This window comes from Brienomyrus brachyistius, chromosome 2 (assembly GCF_023856365.1).
Source record: "Brienomyrus brachyistius isolate T26 chromosome 2, BBRACH_0.4, whole genome shotgun sequence".
NCBI classification, from domain to species: domain Eukaryota; kingdom Metazoa; phylum Chordata; class Actinopteri; order Osteoglossiformes; family Mormyridae; genus Brienomyrus; species Brienomyrus brachyistius.
The window spans coordinates 35,710,327-35,725,514 of NC_064534.1; the positions used below are offsets into that span (position 1 = coordinate 35,710,327).

The 15,188-nt window shown below is 44.0% G+C and overlaps 11 non-coding genes and 2 pseudogenes across 11 annotated transcripts; all 13 read left to right on the forward strand.

Moving 5' to 3' along the window:
• Window positions 1-497: 497 nt before the first annotated feature.
• Window positions 498-616, forward strand: LOC125737224 (5S ribosomal RNA). The gene has a single exon (XR_007396491.1). It is a non-coding gene; the product is annotated as a 5S ribosomal RNA (ribosomal RNA).
• A 1,076-nt stretch (window positions 617-1,692) lies between these two features.
• Window positions 1,693-1,811, forward strand: LOC125736108 (5S ribosomal RNA). Its single transcript, XR_007395391.1, has one exon. It is a non-coding gene; the product is annotated as a 5S ribosomal RNA (ribosomal RNA).
• Window positions 1,812-2,886: 1,075 nt separating this feature from the next.
• Window positions 2,887-3,005, forward strand: LOC125729010 (5S ribosomal RNA). The gene has a single exon (XR_007389549.1). It is a non-coding gene; the product is annotated as a 5S ribosomal RNA (ribosomal RNA).
• Window positions 3,006-4,085: 1,080 nt separating this feature from the next.
• Window positions 4,086-4,204, forward strand: LOC125733750 (5S ribosomal RNA). The gene has a single exon (XR_007393087.1). It is a non-coding gene; the product is annotated as a 5S ribosomal RNA (ribosomal RNA).
• A 1,072-nt stretch (window positions 4,205-5,276) lies between these two features.
• Window positions 5,277-5,396, forward strand: LOC125731868 (5S ribosomal RNA; annotated as a pseudogene).
• A 1,076-nt stretch (window positions 5,397-6,472) lies between these two features.
• On the forward strand, window positions 6,473-6,591 carry LOC125732048 (5S ribosomal RNA; annotated as a pseudogene).
• Window positions 6,592-7,668: 1,077 nt separating this feature from the next.
• LOC125734199 (5S ribosomal RNA) lies at window positions 7,669-7,787 on the forward strand. The gene has a single exon (XR_007393522.1). It is a non-coding gene; the product is annotated as a 5S ribosomal RNA (ribosomal RNA).
• Window positions 7,788-8,922: 1,135 nt separating this feature from the next.
• On the forward strand, window positions 8,923-9,041 carry LOC125734335 (5S ribosomal RNA). Its single transcript, XR_007393651.1, has one exon. It is a non-coding gene; the product is annotated as a 5S ribosomal RNA (ribosomal RNA).
• Window positions 9,042-10,138: 1,097 nt separating this feature from the next.
• LOC125734267 (5S ribosomal RNA) lies at window positions 10,139-10,257 on the forward strand. The gene has a single exon (XR_007393586.1). It is a non-coding gene; the product is annotated as a 5S ribosomal RNA (ribosomal RNA).
• A 1,086-nt stretch (window positions 10,258-11,343) lies between these two features.
• Window positions 11,344-11,462, forward strand: LOC125732928 (5S ribosomal RNA). The gene has a single exon (XR_007392291.1). It is a non-coding gene; the product is annotated as a 5S ribosomal RNA (ribosomal RNA).
• A 1,085-nt stretch (window positions 11,463-12,547) lies between these two features.
• On the forward strand, window positions 12,548-12,666 carry LOC125732455 (5S ribosomal RNA). Its single transcript, XR_007391835.1, has one exon. It is a non-coding gene; the product is annotated as a 5S ribosomal RNA (ribosomal RNA).
• Window positions 12,667-13,751: 1,085 nt separating this feature from the next.
• On the forward strand, window positions 13,752-13,870 carry LOC125735416 (5S ribosomal RNA). The gene has a single exon (XR_007394712.1). It is a non-coding gene; the product is annotated as a 5S ribosomal RNA (ribosomal RNA).
• A 1,096-nt stretch (window positions 13,871-14,966) lies between these two features.
• Window positions 14,967-15,085, forward strand: LOC125734823 (5S ribosomal RNA). Its single transcript, XR_007394126.1, has one exon. It is a non-coding gene; the product is annotated as a 5S ribosomal RNA (ribosomal RNA).
• The last annotated feature ends 103 nt before the right edge of the window (window positions 15,086-15,188 follow it).

Consider the following 15,188-nt stretch of genomic DNA (forward strand, 5'->3'; position numbering starts at 1 on the left):
ATGTTTGAATGTAGAAAATAGTTCTGGCTGCAGCCTGCAGTATGGACTTGTTGGTGTGTGTAGCTCCCAGTGTTCTGACAGCGCGACGTTTTGGGGAAGCATGTGATTCAGCAGCTACCAGTGGGCTTCGTGCGGCGGAGATTTTGTGGCTGTTAGCGGAGTTGATAACAGAGGGTCGTTAAGAGAAGCCTGCATGCAGTAGGCAAAGGAGTAATGTTTGCCGGCGGGGGACGTGCAGCGATTAACCTGTGCGGTAGTGAAAAGGAGTTAAAAAGAAGGAAGTGTGCGGATGCGGAAAGAATGGAATAATTGTGGTAGGCTGCCGGCTGAGTAGTTTGGTGAATGTTTGGTGTGGGTCCGGCGCTGCCGATTGGATGGTGGTGCTGCAGTGTGAGTCAGATAAAAAAAAAAAAAAAACCAGGAGTAGGATCCAATGGGACTAACTGGCATGTATAGACGCGTGTAATGCAAAAGGGCTGTTTTTTGTCGAGTCTCTCGCTTATGGCCATACCACCCTGAACACACCCGATCTCATCCGATCTCAGAAGCCAAGCAGGGTAGGGTCTGGTTAGTACTTGGATGGGACACGTCCTGGGAATACCAGGTGCTGTAAGCTTTTCTCACTTTTACTTTATACAGGGGGCGCTCCACTTCACGATTAATTTAAATCTATCACTCCCCTTCCATTTTACTATTTTATATATATATATTTTTTTCTCTCATTCATAAAGGCAGCTTTTAGAAACCGTTTTACTCTAAATACTTCCTGGTAATTCTAGGTGCTGTAAGCTGTTCGTGCCTTTATTCCACCAGGGCGCGATCTTCTCACAAACTTGAAGACTGTCACTCCCCATTCACGTTTTACAACTTATTGTTAATGATAAAGAGACAGCTTTTTACACACAGTTTTAAACAAAGTACTGATATTATTCCTCTTCAACTGACCGCTTTGTTTTCTATGCAAAAACCACTTCGCCACAGAAGACTCGATATTATTGGCATAGCAAGTTCTGCTCTTCTCCTTTCAAAACTTGCTAAAAGCTGTATTTAAAAGAACAGATTGGCCGGGGTAATTCACACCCTTCAATGCCAGCTTAATGTTTAGGTTAGTGGGAATCACAGAGGAATTAGGGATGGAAACTTCTTTGCTGGTGGTAGAAGCGGTCTGGTGAATTTTTAGAGAGAAGAGGCCGTCGATGTTTGAATGTAGAAAATAGTTCTGGCTGCAGCCTGCAGTATGGACTTGTTGGTGTGTGTAGCTCCCAGTGTTCTGACAGCGCGACGTTTTGGGGAAGCATGTGATTCAGCAGCTACCAGTGGGCTTCGTGCGGCGGAGATTTTGTGGCTGTTAGCGGAGTTGATAACAGAGGGTCGTTAAGAGAAGCCTGCATGCAGTAGGCAAAGGAGTAATGTTTGCCGGCGGGGGACGTGCGGCGATTAACCTGTGCGGTAGTGAAAAGGAGTTAAAAAGAAGGAAGTGTGCGGATGCGGAAAGAATGGAATAATTGTGGTAGGCTGCCGGCTGAGTAGTTTGGTGAATGTTTGGTGTGGGTCCGGCGCTGCCGATTGGATGGTGGTGCTGCAGTGTGAGTCAGATAAAAAAAAAAAAAAACCAGGAGTAGGATCCAATGGGACTAACTGGCATGTATAGACGCGTTTAATGCAAAAGGGCTGTTTTTGGTCACGTCTCTCGCTTATGGCCATACCTCCCTGAACACACCCGATCTCATCCGATCTCAGAAGCCAAGCAGGGTAGGGGCTGGTTAGTACTTTGATGGGAGACCTCCTGGGAATACCAGGTGCTGTAAGCTTTTCTCACTTTTACTTTATACAGGGGGCGCTCCACTTCACGATTAATTTAAATCTATCACTCCCCTTCCATTTTACTATTTTATATATATATTTTTTTTTCTCTCATTCATAAAGGCAGCTTTTACACACCGTTTTACTTTAAATACTTCCTGGTAATTCTATGTGCTGTAAGCTGTTCGTGCCTTTATTCCACCAGGGCGCGATCTTCTCACAAACTTGAAGACTGTCACTCCCCATTCACGTTTTACAACTTATTGTTAATGATAAAGAGACAGCTTTTTACACACAGTTTTAAACAAAGTACTGATATTATTCCTCTTCAACTGACCGCTTTGTTTTCTATGCAAAAACCACTTCACCACAGAAGACTCGATATTATTGGCATAGCAAGTTCTGCTCTTCTCCTTTCAAAACTTGCTAAAAGCTGTATTTAAAAGAACAGATTGGCCGGGGTAATTCACACCCTTCAATGCCAGCTTAATGTTTAGGTTAGTGGGAATCACAGAGGAATTAGGGATGGAAACTTCTTTGCTGGTGGTAGAAGCGGTCTGGTGAATTTTTAGAGAGAAGAGGCCGTCGATGTTTGAATGTAGAAAATTGTTCTGGCTGCAGCCTGCAGTATGGACTTGTTGGTGTGTGTAGCTCCCAGTGTTCTGACAGCGCGACGTTTTGGGGAAGCATGTGATTCAGCAGCTACCAATGGGCTTCGTGCCGCGGAGATTTTGTGGCTGTTAGCGGAGTTGATAACAGAGGGTCGTTAAGAGAAGCCTGCATGCAGTAGGCAAAGGAGTAATGTTTGCCGGCGGGGGACGTGCGGCGATTAACCTGTGCGGTAGTGAAAAGGAGTTAAAAAGAAGGAAGTGTGCGGATGCGGAAAGAATGGAATAATTGTGGTAGGCTGTCGGCTGAGTAGTTTGGTGAATGTTTGGTGTGGGTCCGGCGCTGCCGATTGGATGGTGGTGCTGCAGTGTGAGTCAGATAAAAAAAAAAAAGAACATTAGTAGGATCCAATGGGACCAACTGGCATGTATAGAGGCGTGTAATGCAAAAGGGATGTTTTTGGTAGCATCTCTCGCTTACGGCCATACCACCCTGAACACGCCTGATCTCGTCTGGTCTTGGAAGCTAAGCAGGGTAGGGTCTGGTTAGTACTTGGATGGGAGACCACCTGGGAATTCCAAGTGCTGTAAGCTTTTCTCACTTTTACTTTATACAGGGGGCGCTCCACTTCACGATTAATTTAAATCTATCACTCCCCTTCCATTTTACTATTTTATATATATATTTTTTTTTTCTCTCATTCATAAAGGCAGCTTTTAGAAACCGTTTTACTCTAAATACTTCCTGGTAATTCTAGGTGCTGTAAGCTGTTCGTGCCTTTATTCCACCAGGGAGCGATCTTCTCACAAACTTGAAGACTGTCACTCCCCATTCACGTTTTACAACTTATTGTTAATGATAAAGAGACAGCTTTTTACACACAGTTTTAAACAACGTACTGATATTATTCCTCTTCAACTGACCGCTTTGTTTTCTATGCAAAAACCACTTCGCCACAGAAGACTCGATATTATTGGCATAGCAAGTTCTGCTCTTCTCCTTTCAAAACTTGCTAAAAGCTGTATTTAAAAGAACAGATTGGCCGGGGTAATTCACACCCTTCAATGCCAGCTTAATGTTTAGGTTAGTGGGAATCACAGAGGAATTAGGGATGGAAACTTCTTTGCTGGTGGTAGAAGCGGTCTGGTGAATTTTTAGAGAGAAGAGGACGTCGATGTTTGAATGTAGAAAATTGTTCTGGCTGCAGCCTGCAGTATGGACTTGTTGGTGTGTGTAGCTCCCAGTGTTCTGACAGCGTGACGTTTTGGGGAAGCATGTGATTCAGCAGCTACCATTGGGCTTCGTGCGGCGGAGATTTTGTGGCTGTTAGCGGAGTTGATAACAGAGGGTCGTTAAGAGAAGTCTGCATGCAGTAGGCAAAGGAGTAATGTTTGCCGGCGGGGGACGTGCGGCGATTAACCTGTGCGGTAGTGAAAAGGAGTTAAAAAGAAGGAAGTGTGCGGATGTGGAAAGAATGGAATAATTGTGGTAGGCTGCCGGCTGAGTAGTTTGGTGAATGTTTGGTGTGGGTCCGGCGCTGCCGATTGGATGGTGGGGCTGCAGTGTGAGTCAGATAAAAAAAAAAAAAAAAGAACATTAGTAGGATCCAATGGGACCAACTGGCATGTATAGAGGCGTGTAATGCAAAAGGGCTGTTTTTGGTAGCTTCTCTCGCTTACGGCCATACCACCCTGAACACGCCTGATCTCGTCTGATCTCGGAAGCCAAGCAGGGTAGGGTCTGGTTAGTACTTGGATGGGAGACCTCCTGGGAATACCAGGTGCTGTAAGCCTTTCTCACTTTTACTTTATACAAGGGGCGCTCCACTTCACGATTAATTTAAATCTATAACTCCCCTTCCATTTTACTATTTTATATATATATTTTTTCTCTCATTCATAAAGGCAGCCTTTACACACCGTTTTACTCTAAATACTTCCTGGTAATTCTAGGTGCTGTGAGCTGTTCGTGCCTTTATTCCACCAGGGCGCGATCTTCTGACAAACTTGAAGACTTTCACTCCACATTCACGTTTTACAACTTATTGTTAATAATAAAGAGACAGCTTTTTACACACAGTTTTAAACAAAGTACTGATATAATTCCTCTTAAACTCACCGCTTTGTTTTCTATGCAAAAACCACTTCGCCACAGAATATTCGATATTATTGGCATATTATCTGCTCTTCACCTCCTTTCAAAACTTGCTAAAAGCTGTATTTAAAAGAGCAGGTTGGCCGGGGTAATTCACACCCTTCAATGCCAGCTTAATGTTTAGGTTAGTGGGAATCACAGAGTAATTAGGGATGGAAACTTCTTTGCTGGTGGTAGAAGCGGTCTGGTGAATTTTTAGAAAGAAGAGGCCGTCGATGTTTCAATGTAGAAAATTGTTCTGGCTGCAGCCTGCAGTATGGACTTGTTGGCGTGTGTAGCTCCCAGTGTTCTGACAGCGTGACATTTTGGGGAAGCATGTGATTCAACAGCAACCAGTGGGCTTCGTGCGGCGGAGATTTTGTGGCTGTTAGCGGAGTTGATAACAGAGGGTCTTTAAGAGAAGCCTGCATGCGGTAGGCAAATGAGTAATGTTTGCCGGCGGGGGACGTGCGGCGATTAACCTGTTCGGTAGTGAAAAGGACTTAAAGAGAAGGAAGTGTGCGGATGCGGAAAGAATGGAATAATTGTGGTAGGCTGCCGGCTGAGTAGTTTGGTGAATGTTTGGTGTGGGTGCGGCGCTGCCGATTGGATGGTGGTGCTGCAGTGTGAGTCAGATAAATAAAAAAAAAAACAGGAGTAGGATCCAATGGGACTAACTGGCATGTATAGAGGCGTGTAATGCAAAAGGGCTGTTTTTGTTCGCGGCTCTCGCTTACGGCCATACCACCCTGAACACGCCAGATTTCGTCTGATCTCGGAAGCTAAGCAGGGGTAGGGTCTGGTTAGTACTTGGATGGGAGACTGCCTGGGAATACCACGTGCTGTAAGCTTTTCTCACTTTTACTTTATACAGGGGGCACTCCACCTCACGATTAATTTAAATCTATCACTCCCCTTCCATTTTACTATTTTATATATTTCTTTTTTCTCTCATTCATAAAGGCAGCTTTTACACACGTTTTACTCTAAATACTGCATGGTAATTCTAGGTGCTGTAAGCTGTTCGTGCCTTTATTCCACCAGGGCACGATCTTCTCACAAACTTGAAGACTGTCACTCCCCATTCACGTTTTACAACTTATTGTTAATAATAAAGAGACAGCTTTTTACACACAGTTTTAAACAAAGTACTGATATAATTCCTCTTCAACTCACCGCTTTGTTTTCTATGCAAAAACCACTTCTCCACAGAAGACTCGATATTGTTGGCATAGCAAGGTCTGCTCTTCTCCTCCTTTCAAAACTTGCTAAAAGCTGTATTTAAAAGAGCAGGTTGGCCGGGGTAATTCACACCCTTCAATGCCAGATTAATGTTTAGGTTAGTGGGAATCACAGAGGAATTAGGGATGGAAACTTCTTTGCTGATGGTAGAAGCGGTCTGGTGAATTTTTAGAGAGAAGAGGCCGTCGATGTTTCAATGTAGAAAATTGTTCTGGCTGCAGCCTGCAGTATGGACTTGTTGGCGTGTGTAGCTCCCAGTGTTCTGACAGCGTAACGTTTTGGGGAAGCATGTGATTCAACAGCTACCAGTGGGCTTCGTGCGGCAGAGATTTTGTGGCTGTTAGCGGAGTTGATAACAGAGGGTCGTTAAGAGAAGCCTGCATGAGGTAGGCAAAGGAGTAATGTTTGCCTGCGGGGGACGTGCGGCGATTAACCTGTGCGGTAGTGAAAAGGACTTAAAGAGAAGGAAGTGTGCGGATGCGGAAAGAATGGAATAATTGTGGTAGGCTGCCGGCTGAGTAGTTTGGTGAATGTTTGGTGTGGTTCCGGTACTGCCGATTGGATGGTGGGGCTGCAGTGTGAGTCAGATAAAAAAAAAAAAAAAAACAGGAGTAGGATCCACTTGGACTAACTGGCATGTATAGAGGCATGTAATGCAAAAGGACTGTTTTTGGTAGTTTTTCTCGCTCAAGGCCGTACCACCCTGAACACGCCCGATCTCGTCTGATCTTGGAAGCCAAGCAAGATAGGGTCTGGTTAGTACTTGGATGGGAGACCTACTGGGAATACCAGGTGCTGTAAGCTTTTCTCACTTTTACTTTATACAGGGGGCACTCCACTTCACGATTAATTTAAATCTATCACTCCCCTTCCATTTTACTATTTTATATATATATATTTTTTCTTTCATTCATAAAGGCAGCTTTTACACACCGTTTTACTCTAAATACTGCCTGGTAATTCTAGGTGCGGTAAGCTGTTCGTGCCTTTATTCCACCAGGGCGCGATCTTCTCACAAACTTGAAGACTGTCACTCCCCATTCACGTTTTACAACTTATTGTTAATGATAAAGAGACAGCTTTTTACACACAGTTTTAAACAAAGTACTGATATTATTCCTCTTCAGCTGACCGCTTTGTTTTCTATGCAAAAACCACTTCGCCACAGAAGACTCGATATTATTGGCATAGCAAGTTCTGCTCTTCTCCTTTCAAAACTTGCTAAAAGCTGTATTTAAAAGAACAGATTAGCCGGGGTAATTCACACCCTTCAATGCCAGCTTAATGTTTAGGTTAGTGGGAATCACAGAGGAATTAGGGATGGAAACTTCTTTGCTGGTGGTAGAAGCGGTCTGGTGAATTTTTAGAGAGAAGAGGCCGTCGATGTTTGAATGTAGAAAATTGTTTTGGCTGCAGCCTGCAGTATGGACTTGTTGGTGTGTGTAGCTCCCAGTGTTCTGACAGCGCGACGTTTTGGGGAAGCATGTGATTCAGCAGCTACCAGTGGGCTTCGTGCGGCGGAGATTTTGTGGCTGTTAGCGGAGTTGATAACAGAGGGTCGTTAAGAGAAGCCTGCATGCAGTAGGCAAAGGAGTAATGTTTGCCGGCGGGGGACGTGCGGCGATTAACCTGTGCGGTAGTGAAAATGAGTTAAAAAGAAGGAAGTGTGCGGATGCGGAAAGAATGGAATAATTGTGGTAGGCTGCCGGCTGAGTAGTTTGGTGAATGTTGGGTGTGGGTCCGGCGCTACCGATTGGATGGTGGGGCTGCAGTGTGAGTCAGATAAAAAAAAAAAAAAAGAACATTAGTAGTATCCAATGGGACCAACTGGCATGTATAGAGGCGTGTAATGCAAAAGGGCTGTTTTTGGTAGTTTCTCTCGCTTACGGCCATAGCACCCTGAACACGCCCGATCTCGTCTGATCTCGGAAGCTAAGCAGGGTAGGGTCTGGTTAGTACTTGGATGGGAGACCACCTGGGAATACCAGGTGCTGTAAGCTTTTCTCACTTTTACTTTATACAGGGGGCGCTCCACTTCACGATTAATTTAAATCTATCACTCCCCTTCCATTTTACTATTTTATATATATATATATATATATATATATATATATATATATATATATATATATATATATATATATATTTATTTTTTTTTTCTCTCATTCATAAAGGCAGCTTTTAGAAACCGTTTTACTCTAAATACTTCCTGGTAATTCTAGGTGCTGTAAGCTGTTCGTGCCTTTATTCCACCAGGGCGCGATCTTCTCACAAACTTGAAGACTGTCACTCCCCATTCACGTTTTACAACTTATTGTTAATGATAAAGAGACAGCTTTTTACACACAGTTTTAAACAAAGTACTGATATTATTCCTCTTCAACTGACCGCTTTGTTTTCTATGCAAAAACCACTTCGCCACAGAAGACTCGATATTATTGGCATAGCAAGTTCTGCTCTTCTCCTTTCAAAACTTGCTAAAAGCTGTATTTAAAAGAACAGATTGGCCGGGGTAATTCACACCCTTCAATGCCAGCTTAATGTTTAGGTTAGTGGGAATCACAGAGGAATTAGGGATGGAAACTTCTTTGCTGGTGGTAGAAGCGGTCTGGTGAATTTTTAGAGAGAAGAGGCCGTCGATGTTTGAATGTAGAAAATTGTTCTGGCTGCAGCCTGCAGTATGGACTTGTTGGTGTGTGTAGCTCCCAGTGTTCTGACAGCGCGACGTTTTGGGGAAGCATGTGATTCAGCAGCTACCAGTGGGCTTCGTGCGGCGGAGATTTTGTGGCTGTTAGCGGAGTTGATAACAGAGGGTCGTTAAGAGAAGCCTGCATGCGGTAGGCAAAGGAGTAATGTTTGCCGGCGGGGGACGTGCGGCGATTAACCTGTGCGGTACTGAAAAGGAGTTAAAAAGAAGGAAGTGTGCGGATGCGGAAAGAATGGAATAATTGTGGTAGGCTGCCGGCTGAGTAGTTTGGTGAATGTTTGGTGTGGGTCCGGCGCTGCCGATTGGATGGTGGGGCTGCAGTGTGAGTCAGATAAAAAAAAAAAAAAACCAGGAGTAGGATCCAATGGGACTAACTGGCATGTATAGACGCGTGTAATGCAAAAGGGCTGTTTTTGGTAGCATCTCTCGCTTACGGCCATACCACCCTGAACACGCCCGATCTCGTCTGATCTCGGAAGCTAAGCAGGGTAGGGTCTGGTTAGTACTTGGATGGGAGACCTCCTGGGAATACCAGGTGCTGTAAGCTTTTCTTACTTTAAACGGGGGGCGCTCCACTTCACGATTAATTTAAATCTACCACTCCCCTTCCATTTTACTATTTTATATATATATATATATATATATATATATATATATATATATATTTATCTCATTCATAAAGGCAGCTTTTACACACCGTTTTACTCTAAATACTTCCTGGTAATTCTAGGTGCTGTAAGCTGTTCGTGCCTTTATTCCACCAGGGCACGATCTTCTCACAAACTTGAAGACTGTCACTCCCCATTCACGTTTTACAACTTATTGTTAATGATAAAGAGACAGCTTTTTACACACAGTTTTAAACAAAATACTGATATTATTCCTCTTCAACTGACCGCTTTGTTTTCTATGCAAAAACCACTTCGCCACAGAAGACTCGATATTATTGGCATAGCAAGTTCTGCTCTTCTCCTTTCAAAACTTGCTAAAAGCTGTATTTAAAAGAACAGGTTGGCCGGGGTAATTCACACCCTTCAATGCCAGCTTAATGTTTAGGTTAGTGGGAATCACAGAGGAATTAGGGATGGAAACTTCTTTGCTGGTGGTAGAAGCGGTCTGGTGAATTTTTAGAGAGAAGAGGCCGTCGATGTTTGAATGTAGAAAATTGTTCTGGCTGCAGCCTGCAGTATGGACTTGTTGGTGTGTGTAGCTCCCAGTGTTCTGACAGCGCGATGTTTTAGGGAAGCATCTGATTCAGCAGCTACCAGTGGGCTTCGTGCGGCGGAGATTTTGTGGCTGTTAGCGGAGTTGATAACAGAGGGTCGTTAATAGAAGCCTGCATGCAGTAGGCAAAGGAGTAATGTTTGCCGGCGGGGGACGTGCGGCGATTAACCTGTGCGGTAGTGAAAATGAGTTAAAAAGAAGGAAGTGTGCGGATGCGGAAAGAATGGAATAATTGTGGTAGGCTGCCGGCTGAGTAGTTTGGTGAATGTTGGGTGTGGGTCCGGCGCTGCCGATTGGATGGTGGGGCTGCAGTGTGAGTCAGATTAAAAAAAAAAAAAGAACATTAGTAGTATCCAATGGGACCAACTCGCATGTATAGAGGCGTGTAATGCAAAAGGGCTGTTTTTGGTAGTTTCTCTCGCTTAGGGCCATACCACCCTGAACACGCCCGATCTCGTCTGATCTCGGAAGCTAAGCAGGGTAGGGTCTGGTTAGTACTTGGATGGGAAACCACCTGGGAATACCAGGTGCTGTAAGCTTTTCTCACTTTTACTTTATACAGGGGGCGCTCCACTTCACGATTAATTTAAATCTATCACTCCCCTTCCATTTTACTATTTTATATATATATATATATATTTTTTTTTTTCTCTCATTCATAAAGGCAGCTTTTAGAAACCGTTTTACTCTAAATACTTCCTGGTAATTCTAGGTGCTGTAAGCTGTTCGTGCCTTTATTCCACCAGGGCGCGATCTTCTCACAAACTTGAAGACTGTCACTCCCCATTCACGTTTTACAACTTATTGTTAATGATAAAGAGACAGCTTTTTTACACACAGTTTTAAACAAAGTACTGATATTATTCCTCTTCAACTGACCGCTTTGTTTTCTATGCAAAAACCACTTCGCCACAGAAGACTCGATATTATTGGCATAGCAAGTTCTGCTCTTCTCCTTTCAAAACTTGCTAAAAGCTGTATTTAAAAGAACAGATTGGCCGGGGTAATTCACACCCTTCAATGCCAGCTTAATGTTTAGGTTAGTGGGAATCACAGAGGAATTAGGGATGGAAACTTCTTTGCTGGTGGTAGAAGCGGTCTGGTGAATTTTTAGAGAGAAGAGGCCGTCGATGTTTGAATGTAGAAAATTGTTCTGGCTGCAGCCTGCAGTATGGACTTGTTGGTGTGTGTAGCTCCCAGTGTTCTGACAGCGCGATGTTTTGGGGAAGCATGTGATTCAGCAGCTACCAGTGGGCTTCGTGCGGCGGAGATTTTGTGGCTGTTAGCGGAGTTGATAACAGAGGGTCGTTAATAGAAGCCTGCATGCAGTAGGCAAAGGAGTAATGTTTGCTGGCGGGGGACGTGCGGCGATTAACCTGTGCGGTAGTGAAAATGAGTTAAAAAGAAGGAAGTGTGCGGATGCGGAAAGAATGGAATAATTGTGGTAGGCTGCCGGCTGAGTAGTTTGGTGAATGTTTGGTGTGGGTCCGGCGCTGCCGATTGGATGGTGGGGCTGCAGTGTGAGTCAGATAAAAAAAAAAAAAAACAGGAGTAGGATCCAATGGGACTAACTGGCATGTATAGACGCGTGTAATGCAAAAGGGCTGTTTTTGGTAGCATCTCTCGCTTACGGCCATACCACCCTGAACACGCCTGATCTCGTCTGATCTCGGAAGCTAAGCAGGGTAGGGTCTGGTTAGTACTTGGATGGGAGACCTCCTGGGAATACCAGGTGCTGTAAGCTTTTCTCACTTTTACTTTAAACGGGGGGCGCTCCACTTCACGATTAATTTAAATCTATCACTCCCCTTCCATTTTACTATTATATATATATATATATATATATATTTTTTCTCTCATTCATAAAGGCAGCTTTTAGAAACCGTTTTACTCTAAATACTTCCTGGTAATTCTAGGTGCTGTAAGCTGTTCGTGCCTTTATTCCACCAGGGCGCGATCTTCTCACAAACTTGAAGACTGTCACTCCCCATTCACGTTTTACAACTTATTGTTAATGATAAAGAGACAGCTTTTTACACACAGTTTTAAACAAAGTACTGATATTATTCCTCTTCAACTGACCGCTTTGTTTTCTATGCAAAAACCACTTCGCCACAGAAGACTCGATATTATTGGCATAGCAAGTTCTGCTCTTCTCCTTTCATAACTTGCTAAAAGCTGTATTTAAAAGAACAGGTTGGCCGGGGTAATTCACACCCTTCAATGCCAGCTTAATGTTTAGGTTAGTGGGAATCACAGAGGAATTAGGGATGGAAACTTCTTTGCTGGTGGTAGAAGCGGTCTGGTGAATTTTTAGAGAGAAGAGGCCGTCGATGTTTGAATGTAGAAAATTGTTCTGGCTGCAGCCTGCAGTATGGACTTGTTGGTGTGTGTAGCTCCCAGTGTTCTGACAGCGCGATGTTTTGGGGAAGCATGTGATTCAGCAGCTACCAGTGGGCTTCGTGCGGCGGAGATTTTGTGGCTGTTAGCGGAGTTGATAACAGAGGGTCGTTAAGAGAAGCCTGCATGCAGTAGGCAAAGGAGTAATGTTTGCCGGCGGGGGACGTGCGGCGATTAACCTGTGCGGTAGTGAAAAGGAGTTAAAAATAAGGAAGTGTGCGGATGCGGAAAGAATGGAATAATTGTGGTAGGCTGCCGGCTGAGTAGTTTGGTGAATGTTTGGTGTAGTTCCGGCGCTGCCGATTGGATGGTGGTGCTGCAGTGTGAGTCAGATAAAAAAATAAATAAACCAGGAGTAGGATCCAATGGGACTAACTGGCATGTATAGACGCGTGTAATGCAAAAGGGCTGTTTTTGGTAGCATCTCTCGCTTATGGCCATACCACCCTGAACACGCCCGATCTCGTCTGATCTCGGAAGCTAAGCAGGGTAGGGTCTGGTTAGTACTTGGATGGGAGACCACCTGGGAATACCAGGTGCTGTAAGCTTTTCTCACTTTTACTTTATACAGGGGGCGCTCCACTTCACGATTAATTTAAATCTATCACTCCCCTTCCATTTTACTATTTTATATATATATATATATATTTTTTTTCTCTCTTTCATAAAGCCAGCTTTTAGAAACCGTTTTACTCTAAATACTTCCTGGTAATTCTAGGTGCTGTAAGCTGTTCGTGCCTTTATTCCACCAGGGCGCGATCTTCTCACAAACTTGAAGACTGTCACTCCCCATTCACGTTTTACAACTTATTGTTAATGATAAAGAGACAGCTTTTTACACACAGTTTTAAACAAAGTACTGATATTATTCCTCTTCAACTGACCGCTTTCTTTTCTATGCAAAAACCACTTCGCCACAGAAGACTCGATATTATTGGCATAGCAAGTTCTGCTCTTCTCCTTTCAAAACTTGCTAAAAGCTGTATTTAAAAGAACAGATTGGCCGGGGTAATTCACACCCTTCAATGCCAGCTTAATGTTTAGGTTAGTGGGAATCACAGAGGAATTAGGGATGGAAACTTCTTTGCTGGTGGTAGAAGTGGTCTGGTGAATTTTTAGAGAGAAGAGGCCGTCGATGTTTGAATGTAGAAAATTGTTCTGGCTGCAGCCTGCAGTATGGACTTGTTGGTGTGTGTAGCTCCCAGTGTTCTGACAGCGCGACGTTTTGGGGAAGCATGTGATTCAGCAGCTACCAGTGGGCTTCGTGCGGCGGAGATTTTGTGGCTGTTAGCGGAGTTGATAACAGAGGGTCGTTAAGAGAAGCCTGCATGCAGTAGGCAAAGGAGTAATGTTTGCCGGCGGGGGACGTGCGGCGATTAACCTGTGCGGTAGTGAAAATGAGTTAAAAAGAAGGAAGTGTGCGGATGCGGAAAGAATGGAATAATTGTGGTAGGCTGCCGGCTGAGTAGTTTGGTGAATGTTGGGTGTGGGTCCGGCGCTGCCGATTGGATGGTGGGGCTTCAGTGTGAGTCAGATAAAAAAAAAAAAAAAGAACATTAGTAGTATCCAATGGGACCAACTAGTATGTATAGAGGCGTGTAATGCAAAAGGGCTGTTTTTGGTAGTTTCTCTCGCTTACGGCCATACCACCCTGAACACGCCCGATCTCGTCTGATCTCGGAAGCTAAGCAGGGTAGGGTCTGGTTAGTACTTGGATGGGAGACCACCTGGGAATACCAGGTGCTGTAAGCTTTTCTCACTTTTACTTTATACAGGGGGCGCTCCACTTCACGATTAATTTAAATCTATCACTCCCCTTCCATTTTACTATTTTATATATATATATATATATATATATATATATTTTTTTTTTCTCTCATTCATAAAGGCAGCTTTTAGAAACCGTTTTACTCTAAATACTTCCTGGTAATTCTAGGTGCTGTAAGCTGTTCGTGCCTTTATTCCACCAGGGCGCGATCTTCTCACAAACTTGAAGACTGTCACTCCCCATTCACGTTTTACAACTTATTGTTAATGATAAAGAGACAGCTTTTTACACACAGTTTTAAACAAAGTACTGATATTATTCCTCTTCAACTGACCGCTTTGTTTTCTATGCAAAAACCACTTCGCCACAGAAGACTCGATATTATTGGCATAGCAAGTTCTGCTCTTCTCCTTTCAAAACTTGCTAAAAGCTGTATTTAAAAGAACAGATTGGCCGGGGTAATTCACACCCTTCAATGCCAGCTTAATGTTTAGGTTAGTGGGAATCACAGAGGAATTAGGGATGGAAACTTCTTTGCTGGTGGTAGAAGCGGTCTGGTGAATTTTTAGAGAGAAGAGGCCGTCGATGTTTGAATGTAGAAAATTGTTCTGGCTGCAGCCTGCAGTATGGACTTGTTGGTGTGTGTAGCTCCCAGTGTTCTGACAGCGCGACGTTTTGGGGAAGCATGTGATTCAGCAGCTACCAGTGGGCTTCGTGCGGCGGAGATTTTGTGGCTGTTAGCGGAGTTGATAACAGAGGGTCGTTAAGAGAAGCCTGCATGCAGTAGGCAAAGGAGTAATGTTTGCCGGCGGGGGACGTGCGGCGATTAACCTGTGCGGTAGTGAAAATGAGTTAAAAAGAAGGAAGTGTGCGGATGCGGAAAGAATGGAATAATTGTGGTAGGCTGCCGGCTGAGTAGTTTGGTGAATGTTGGGTGTGGGTCCGGCGCTACCGATTGGATGGTGGGGCTGCAGTGTGAGTCAGATAAAAAAAAAAAAAACCAGGAGTAGGATCCAATGGGACTAACTGGCATGTATAGACGCGTGTAATGCAAAAGGGCTGTTTTTGGTCGCGTCTCTCGCTTATGGCCATACCACCCTGAACATGCCCGATCTCATCCGATCTCGGAAGCCAAGCAGGGTAGGGTCTGGTTAGTACTTGGATGGGAGACCTCCTGGGAATACCAGGTACTGTAAGCTTTTCTCACTTTTACTTTATACAGGGGGTGCTCCACTTCACGATTAATTTAAATCTATCACTCCCCTTCCATTTTACTATTTTATATATATATATATATATATA